This window comes from Melospiza melodia, chromosome 6 (genome assembly GCF_035770615.1).
Source record: "Melospiza melodia melodia isolate bMelMel2 chromosome 6, bMelMel2.pri, whole genome shotgun sequence".
NCBI classification, from domain to species: Eukaryota; Metazoa; Chordata; class Aves; order Passeriformes; family Passerellidae; genus Melospiza; species Melospiza melodia.
In genome coordinates, this window is record NC_086199.1 from 48,350,511 (window position 1) to 48,359,887 (window position 9,377).

General features: G+C 42.2%; 1 long non-coding RNA gene across 1 annotated transcript; it reads right to left on the reverse strand.

Moving 5' to 3' along the window:
• Positions 1-4,619: 4,619 nt before the first annotated feature.
• On the reverse strand, positions 4,620-9,141 carry LOC134419953 (uncharacterized). Its single transcript, XR_010028201.1, has 3 exons — positions 9,090-9,141; positions 6,303-6,329; positions 4,620-4,652 (listed from the first exon to the last, which is right to left on the reverse strand). It is a non-coding gene; the product is annotated as an uncharacterized LOC134419953 (long non-coding RNA).
• Between the last annotated feature and the right edge of the window lie 236 nt (positions 9,142-9,377).

The window sequence follows — 9,377 nt, forward strand, 5'->3', positions numbered from 1 at the left end:
TTTAATTTTTTTAAGAAAATAAGATATCAAGGTAAAGGGTTTCCACAGATAGCTTTAAGCACTTATTTGGAAAGAATCTTTTGGCTCCATAACAAAATACTATAGATAGGAAAAACCATCCATATGCAACTTCACACACAAAAAGTAGAGTTAACTGAAACTTTGGGGTTTTCTTTTTTACCTGCAATGTCACTGCAGTCACTTCTTCACCAGCACCACAATTTTAGTTTTCCCTTCACACTTGTGTCCTGAATGTGGCTGTTGTCCTTTCACACCCTGTGACACCAAAAGAGGTCAACAGCAAATTTGTGCAGCACAAAGCGACACTAACTCAGCTAAAGAACATCCCACTTGTTCAGCTGATTTTTTTTAGGCAAAAACCTCATTCTGGGTTCTGCATTTCAGAATCCTCTGTCCCCAGGTTTTGATCCTCACTGCAGGACAATCACAGGGGCAGAAATAAATGGTAATGTGGAATTCTCTTTGAGTGCCTTCAGCAACAGGGGATGTCCCCCAAAAAAGTCTCCTTTCTTCTGTCCTTTAGAGGGTAAATTAATGTAGGTAAAAGTCTGTTCTTGGGGTGTAAAATGATTATTTGCTGGTTTTGATATCACTCAGAACTGTGCCATGATAGGAGTGGTTATTTCCTATTTCAGTGGACAAGGAAATTTCTCAAATGCAGCTCTGGAATACCTCTGAATTTTCCCAGTTCATCCTCAAATGAATAACCATTCCTGCTATTTCCCACAGTAAAAAATTTTGTTCATGAGAGAAAAATATAAAAATATCAGTGTGTTAAAGAACTGGAAGGAGATATCTTTTTTTGATGGAATGAGCAAACTTGAAAAGACAGTCCTAAGAAATTTCTTGTTTGAGTTTTCCCCAGGAGGTCACAGGTTTTCAGTGTCTGGGATTTTCACAATTACCACATAGTGGCTATACTTCCAGACTAGGAGAGAAGGAAATATTTGTCATTAACTCTGTTCCCTATATCATTTAGATACATGTGAACCCTGCCCTGCAAAAATATCATATTACTACAGCAAAAAAACCCCACTGCCCCTTGCTATTTTTCCTTGGTATTCCCAGTTGTTATTTTTAAAAGCACAATATTTTATACTGCACTAGAAGAGTATGCCTCCACCATGGAAATCATCCTTTAAGTGCCATACAGTGACAGAAATTAAAGAAAATACTGGTATACAGAATTACATAGTTCACATTTCAAAATAACTTCAGACCCTCAGGGGGAAAAAAAGTCATTTGAACACCACCTTCATTTTGTCTGGCAGCTTGTTATATGAAATATGGACAGGTAATCACATAGAATTTAGGACTTTGCAAAGTACAGCCTGCTGCTTTAGGACTAAAAGAGTAAAATAGAATAAAATAAAATAAAAATCACTAGGTCAAATTCAGAAGAAAATCCAGTGAGTCTGAAGGGACTTTAAGTTGGAGTGGTTCTTACTCCTGTGCTGCACCAGATCTGAAACATGTTGGAATAGGCTGACCCCAGCCAGCCAGGGGTGGGGGAGAGAACAGCACGGACAAAAGTGAGGAAAACCTCATGAACTGAGATAAAGACGCGACTAAGTGCCAAAAAAACCCAAAAAGCACAAAATCAAATGATGCAAAAGCCATCTCTCCCCATGCCCAGCCCGTGTCAGCTGCAGCTGCAGCTGCAGAAGGTGGCATTGTTTCCCAAATTAACATGAGGAAAACGCTTTTTATTAAGTTGGTTTTTCTATCCTTGCACCAATTAAAGCTGCTTCTGCCTGATGTGATCAAGAAAACATTTTCACATTTTTATTAATGCCATTCATATATTCCAGGATTTCTGTCAAACTTTCCTTTTGTTTCCATTACCTGTAAGAGCAATCTGAACATAGTTATTTTCTCAAAAAGAGGCCACCAGAATAATTGTGAGTATAAGGACTGGATCTGATGGTCTTTTCCAACAGAAATGATTCCATGACCCTATAACACAGTGGAAGCTTGTCTGGTTAAACACACAAAAATTGCAGCAGCAATTTTGCAGTGATACAGTTCATACAACACACACTGTTGTGGCCAACTCAAAATTAAGTGTTTTTAATAATAACAGCCATAGAGTGTTGTCTCTGGAAAACAAAAGATTTGACATAAAAAAGATATGTTGAATCCTACAGAAGAAAATTATAAGAGCATGTGTTTTTTTATTTTGAGAATAAGAATCAAAAGGGGGTTAGGAGAGTAAAAACATTTTAATTAATCAGTAAGTATTAAATAAGTGAACTCTGATGAGTTTTCTTTAAATTCTAGTTTTTGCAAAATTGTGAAAAAAGTTGGTTTAACTTAATAATGAAAAATTGGTTTATCAGCTTTGTGTATAACAGCACTATGTATAACAATGTGTAGAAGAACTTGAAAATATAGTCCAGGGCATATAAATCCTCAATATTATGGATTAGTTTTGATTTACAGGAGATGCAGAGACAATGCTGCTGCTGGAATCAGACACTTTTCTCTGTTCATGAAACCTACTTTAAATTTCTGTTGTTACTGCTGAAAGACAGAGTTTTTCTCTTCATGGCCTCACTGACTGGTTTAATATATCTTCTGTCATGCTGCTGCTGTGGATTTCATCTCTTAAGGGGAAAAAAAAAGGCAGAGAAAAAAGTATTAAACTGCACAGCAATCTATAAAACTATAGGCATTTGGAGCATTGTCAGTGTGTCTCTGATTAAAGGCAAATAGTGCATACATGCTGATGTTTTCTCTCTGTTTTTTGAAGGACATAATGCCTGGCTTCATTTTAATAATACTAATCGGAGCCTCTGTGACAATATCCTATTTTTGTTTGATGATAGTGTGGCCCTAAGATCATTCCTCACGTTGGGAAAGCTTTAAAGCAGAGAGCACTTCCCATATCTATCCAACAGGCCACTATTGAATGACTGTGATTCATTAGTGAGATGGGAAAAAAGTTCCTTAAGATCAGCCCTGAAAGCAATCTGTCATTAGAGCAGCACATTAGCTTTCCTCAAATTCATTTGTGAGACTCTTTGCAGGAAATAGTGCCTAATAAAGTAAGGAAATGACAGGGGAATATTGGAGACCTATTAAAGCATTAAACCTAATTCTTTCCCAAACACAATAAAGGCCAGCCAGACAACCACCTGTAATGTTGCATTAATTTTCTAAGAAATAGGGAAGAGTTTGTGTTCATAACTATGGGGCTTTAACACACGGGCCACTGCAACACTTTGAATTGTCCTTGTCTTGGCACAGAAGTGTGGCTGCTGCAGCCTGGACATTCTGCCACTGCTGCGACCTGTTTGGGTCTGAAAGGACAGGTGTCTGCTAAGGAAGGCAGGAGCCTCCCTTGAAATGGAAAATGTAAACCCCCTCTCCCTCTGAATTATTGTAATTTTGAAATTAAGGGACTCTGAGCTAAAGACATGGCAGTAGGAATAACAGTTCTTATTAGGGAAAAATAAAAATAGAATAAAAACGCAGCAATACGAAACAACCCTGCCAGAGTCAGAGCAGTCCCTGCCCCCTGTGTGTCAGGGAGGTGTCCCAGCCCCATCCCATGGGGGCTCAGCCCTCCTGCAGTCCCAGCTGTGGCTCTGCTGCAGCAGGGATCCTGCACAAGGGGGGAGTTTTCCTCTGCAGCTCCAGGGCTGCTGGAGATGGGCCTGGGCTCCCTCTGGCAATGCAGGGCAGCAGAAAGCTGCTCCTCTGGGAATGCAGGGGGCAAAGGCTGCTGGGGTGTCCCAAAGCTCAGACTGGATCCAGGTAGGAATGTCCCAAACCTCAGATTGTATCCAGGCAGGAATGTCCCAAACCTCAGATTGTATCCAGGTAGGAATGCTTGGCTCCTGCCCTGGGCGGAGCAGCTCCCCATGGGATGATGGAATTGGCTCAGCCATGCAGGGACACTCACTGACCATGGACAGAAGATAATTAATAATTAATGGCCCATGAACAGAAGAGATCTCCTGGTGGGAGGATTGGCTGTGGGAGAGATAAAGAAAACTGCTCCATGAACAGAAGAAATCTGCCCCACCCCTGACAGATGGAAATAAAATACACACCCCCAGCCACATCTTGCAACCAAAGACAGAACCTCAGTGCTAACACCCAGAGCAGAATTCCCTGCTCCCAAAAACAAAGCCTGAGAAGGCAGGGGTTGTGCTGTTCTCTGAACCCAAAGCACCGGGTTGCACTTTTAAAAAGACAAAGACCTTTGAGATCTGAATAAACAGCTTAATTTCATGCTGATAAAACATTCTGTGAACCTGAAATATTGATAGCTTTATACAAACTTTAGTATTCATAGTTTATGGTTTTAGTGAAACTTTCTTAAACTATGTTAGAAGAGCAAGTTTGATGCAATCTTGTGGACAGAGAAATAGAATTTGAAGTTTGAATTTTAATAGAAAAACAGAAAAACCAAGGAAGAGAAAGTGCACGGGAAAATATTTCAAAGAAAGTATAAGGCCAGTGCTCTCTTGTGATTCTTACCGGTTCATAATCTCCAACAATTCTTCATTCTTGTCTTTTGGAAAGCCATCCTATGATCAATTTCACCAGTGTTTTCTCGCCAGGAGTATTTGTGCATTAAAAAGCAAGAATTCGCTTCGTGTTTTGATTTGGCATGTGAGTTGCTTGAGAAAATAAAACAGAAAAAATGAAACCGTATTTTGTGCGAAATATGTTCTGCAGTGAACACATTCAGTGTCCTTGATTTAAGAATTAATATATACTTTTTTCCTCCAGTATTAGTATGTTAAAACAAGAGTATTATTTTCTAGGACCCAGAGCCCAGGATACTTTCTGATGTGCTGGAAGCTGGCTGTGGAGCAGTCCCATGTGTGATTTACTGCCCTCCATGTCAGAGACAGGAGAAGCTCACTTTTTATTAATTTGAAATACTAGAGGAACACTGGCTGTGAATTGATCTCCCAGCTGCTCTGCTTTATGGACAAGGCAGCAGAAATTATGGCAACTCCCTTGGGCATCTCCCAGGGGATGCTGGAGGGAGTCACAGTCTCCTGGCTTGCCGCGTGTTTTCTGCACATTCCCAGGGCTTGGCAGCCCTTTCGTTTTGCTCCTCATGCTCACATGCAAAGGCCAAGTACATGTGCAGCTCTGCACAGGGAATTTATGGAGTCTTTTTCAGCAAGTAGCTAAATTAGCCTCTTCACCTCTCACAGACCTGTGTACTGCATCTTTCCTAAACAGGTAAAATCTCTTCTATTAACAGTGATCCTCAGGGAGCGCCTTTGCCCTGCTACTCTTTCACATCATATCATCTTCTGGGCTGAAAGGCCACGCTATAATTAAACCCAGAGAGTGACCTGAGCAGGGGAAGGCTCTGGGATGTTTTTGTATTCAAGTTCTGGATATGTAAAAAAGGCATTTTCACATGGCAGTCTGCTCTTAAAAATAACATTTATCCATAGGTGATATCCGCACTGAGTTTCTGAGAACCAATCTTAATGCTGGGTTCCAAGAAGCGTCAATGCATGATTTATAACTTTTTCAGAGTGAGATACCCTATCTAACTCTCCCAACACATAAGAAAATATTGCCATCTCTTGCTCCATGCAGGAAGTGCAGCTCCTTCCTCCAGATCCTCCTTGATTTTCATTGCTCTCTGCATACCTCTGTTGTTACAACTCAATTGTTTTCAGAAAAGCTGGGCTACTTTGGTGCCTCAGGTTTTAGCTTTTCTATTTTTCACATTCTGTGCTGCTTTAGTGTGTGAGTCTGAGCTCCACATTCAGGGATGGTGAGCTCTGTGCACAGAGCAGGGAGACAAAACAATTCCTGCTCCAGCTGGGCACCAAGGACAAATGATCCCAATCTCAGCCCCAGAGCACAAACCCCGTGGGCTGCAGAGAGAAAAACAAGCAGGGTGGGAGTGCCTGGGCTAAAGCTGGAATGGGACAATGAACTGCAAGGTGCAAATGGAGCAGAACTGATCCCAGGGAGAGAGCCCGGGAGCGCTCGTGCATTTTGGGGCCATTTTGGGTCCTCTTGGGTGCAGCCCTGGCTGGGCTCTGGTGCTGCCCAAGGTGGATCCATGGAGGAGATGCTTTGAATCAATCCCTGCTTGATTCTGTAGCTCTGTCCAGCCTCTGCTCCAGGGCAGCCTGCACAAGGCATCAACTTCTGTTTCACACTAGAAAGCTTAATTTCAATGAACTTGCCTTGTAAAATGTTGAAACAAGCATAGTGCTCTTATTTTGCAGTGCTGGGGTTGGTTAAAGATTAATGGGAATGATGTCATTAAGTATAGGGAGATTTCTTACATTTTTAGAGGTTCAGTCTTGAGGTGGCTGCTGAGAAAAATAACAGTGCATTTAGTGCTGAGAGAAACAACAGTGCTTTTAGTGCTGTCACTGCTACTTAGAAATCCTTGGCTCTTACCTTGAAGCCACGGCCTGAGGTGTGTGTTGTGGAAACTGTTTAGAATTTTTAATAGAGAAAAACATGGAAAAAGTCCTATTCCAGTCTTGTTCCAACATGTGCTCCCTCTAAGCTTCTAATGTGTGCAATCTAAGGCAGAATCTAAACCCACAGAATACACACACATACTTAATACCTTATCTAGTCCACAACCAACTTTACCTCAAATAATAAAAACTTACAACAAGACAAGCACTCCTCAACATATAACAATAATCCAACCAAACACCTTAGGGGAAAAAAAATCAAAAAACTTTTAAAAACAACAAATCAAAAACTAGAAAAAAACAAAACAAAACCAAAATTCTCCATGTAACTGCTCAACAAAATAATTCCACAAAAATTATAACAACAAAACTCACCAAAAAAACATATTTCAAATGGAGAAAATGTAAACATATAAAAAATATTACCCAAAGTCTACAAAAAATACAAAACCATCAAATCATTACCCAAAATACCAAAAAACCCCCCACTTTACACATCAGAATCATTCCAAAATAAATGTAGATAAAAAACCTCTACCCCTACCAAAAAACTCCAAAAAAACCACAACACACTACAACACAAATAGTAACAGTAACTCATTGACTTTTACATTTTTACAGTTTGATTTTTCTTTTTCTTCACACAGATACTCTAGGATTACAATTTAATCTTATGATGGCCCAAAAAAACTGAACAAAAAGCCCACTAAAGTGAAAAATTCCACACAGAACAAAAGTTTTCCCACTCCAAACAAGATTTACGGCGCCTACAGGCTTTTGCTCTATTCCAAATTTCTTTCTATTAGCTTGAACACTTCTAATTGCTCAGGTCAAGCATTCTTGATTGACAAATAAAAGTCTTACACAAGTATTACATCTCGTACAGAGGGCTAGAGATACTTGGTGGCAGGAGGTGAGTGGCGCAGGTGACACTCCTCAAGGACAGGCTGCCATCCAGAGGGACCTGGGCAAGCTCAAGAGGTGGCCCATGGAAATCTCCTGTGGTTTAACAAGGCCAGGGCTGGTGCTGCACCTGGGCCAGGGCAGCCCCTGGTACCAGTCCAGGCTGGGGATGAGCAGATCCAGAGCAGCCCTGGGGAGAAGGACTTGGGGTGCAGGTGGGTGAGAGGCTGGACAGGGGCCAGCAGTGTGCAGCTGGAGCCCAGAAAGCCAATGCCAGCCTGGGCTGCACCCAGAGCAACCTGAGAGCAGCTGGGGAGGGGATCCTGCCCCTCTGCTCTGCTCAGGGTATCCCACCTGGAGCTCTGCATGCAGCACAGCAAGGACAGGGAGCTGCTGCAATGAGCCCACCAGGGTTAGAGGGGATCCTGCCCCTCTGCTCTGCTCAGGGTATCCCACCTGGAGCTCTGCACCCAGCACAGCAAGGACAGGGAGCTGCTGCAGGGAGCCCACCAGGGTTAGAGGGGATCCTGCCCCTCTGCTCTGCTCAGGGTGATCCCACCTGGAGCTCTGCACCCAGCACAGCAAGGACAGGGAGCTGCTGCAGGGAGCCCACCAGGGTTAGAGGGGATCCTGCCCCTCTGCTCAGATCCCACCTGGAGCTCTGCACCCAGCACAGCAAGGACAGGGAGTGCTGCAGGGAGCCCAGAGCACAGCACCAGGATTACAGGGATGGAGCACCTCTCACAGCAGGACAGGCTGAGGGGATTGAGGTTGCTCAGCCTGGAGAGGAGAAGGCTTTGGGGTCACCCAGCTGTGGCCCTCCAGTGCCTGCAAGGAGCCTGCCAGAGCAGTGGAGAGGGACTTTACAAGGGCATGCAGTGACAGAACAAGGGGGAGCTTTACAATGAAAAAGAGCAGCTTTATATCAGATTTAGGGGGAGATTCCTTGCTGTGTGAGTGGGGAGGCCCTGGCACAGGCTGCCCAGAGCAGCTGTGGCTGCCCCATCCCTGGAAATGTCTAAAGCCAGGTTGGATGGAGCTCTGAGCACCCTGGGATAGCAGAATGAGCCCCTGCCCATGGCAAGGGAGTTGGAACTGGACCATCTTTGAGATTCCTTCCAATCCAGGCCATTCTATGATTCTATAATTTGTACCATAGCTGAGTAGGAGTCAGTATTTTTGCTTTCTGCTTTTATCAGATTATAAATAGGTATTCTTAGAATATATGAGAGTGCTGATGTTTTATAAGCATTAAAAATTCCTTGTTGTAATTATTTTTCTTGCTTGGATGTTATGAAATGATGACTTTCCTTATTAATAAGCTGAATTTTAACATTTACATCAGAGGATTTATTTTTCTACAGTGAAGAAGGCCATGTTCTTTGGGCCAAAGTATAAGATTTAAGTTTCTTCACTCATCAGCAAAGTTGCATCATTTATTTAAAGTTTTTTCACCCTTGAAGGCAATGATTTATTGTCTTAGAAGTGAGACACAAAGAATATTACTATTGACTTATTAATTCAATACAAGTGCTGTTCATGACTTAACCTTTCAGTTCTCACATCTTGCAAGGTTTTAGTCCAGTAACCAGTCAGTTATATCACCAAAAATTAGGAACTCAGCCACACAGAGGATGATACAGATACTTGGTTAAGTCAGATTGAGGGACTTAAATTGCAATTAAGCTTAGAAAACTCAAAAGACAACAATTATGATCTGGTTTTTCCATTATCACTCACCATGGTTGCTGCATGGAGGAAACAGAGTTTTTCCTTGACAGAGGATTTCAGGTCAGACATGGTGAGGCAAAAACATTTTTGGCCATCCTCAAACCCTTCCTTCTGCTGGCTTAATGCTGCTGAGGTCCTCAAGGAGGTCATGAAGGGAAAAAAACCCAACCTAAAATATGTAAATACAAAACAAAATGAAAACCATGCACACACAGGCAAAAAATCCACAAGCCAGCAAATCTCCCACGACAGGAAAATGTCACTGTTGTAGTTTAAAGAATATTCTACAGCAGCTGG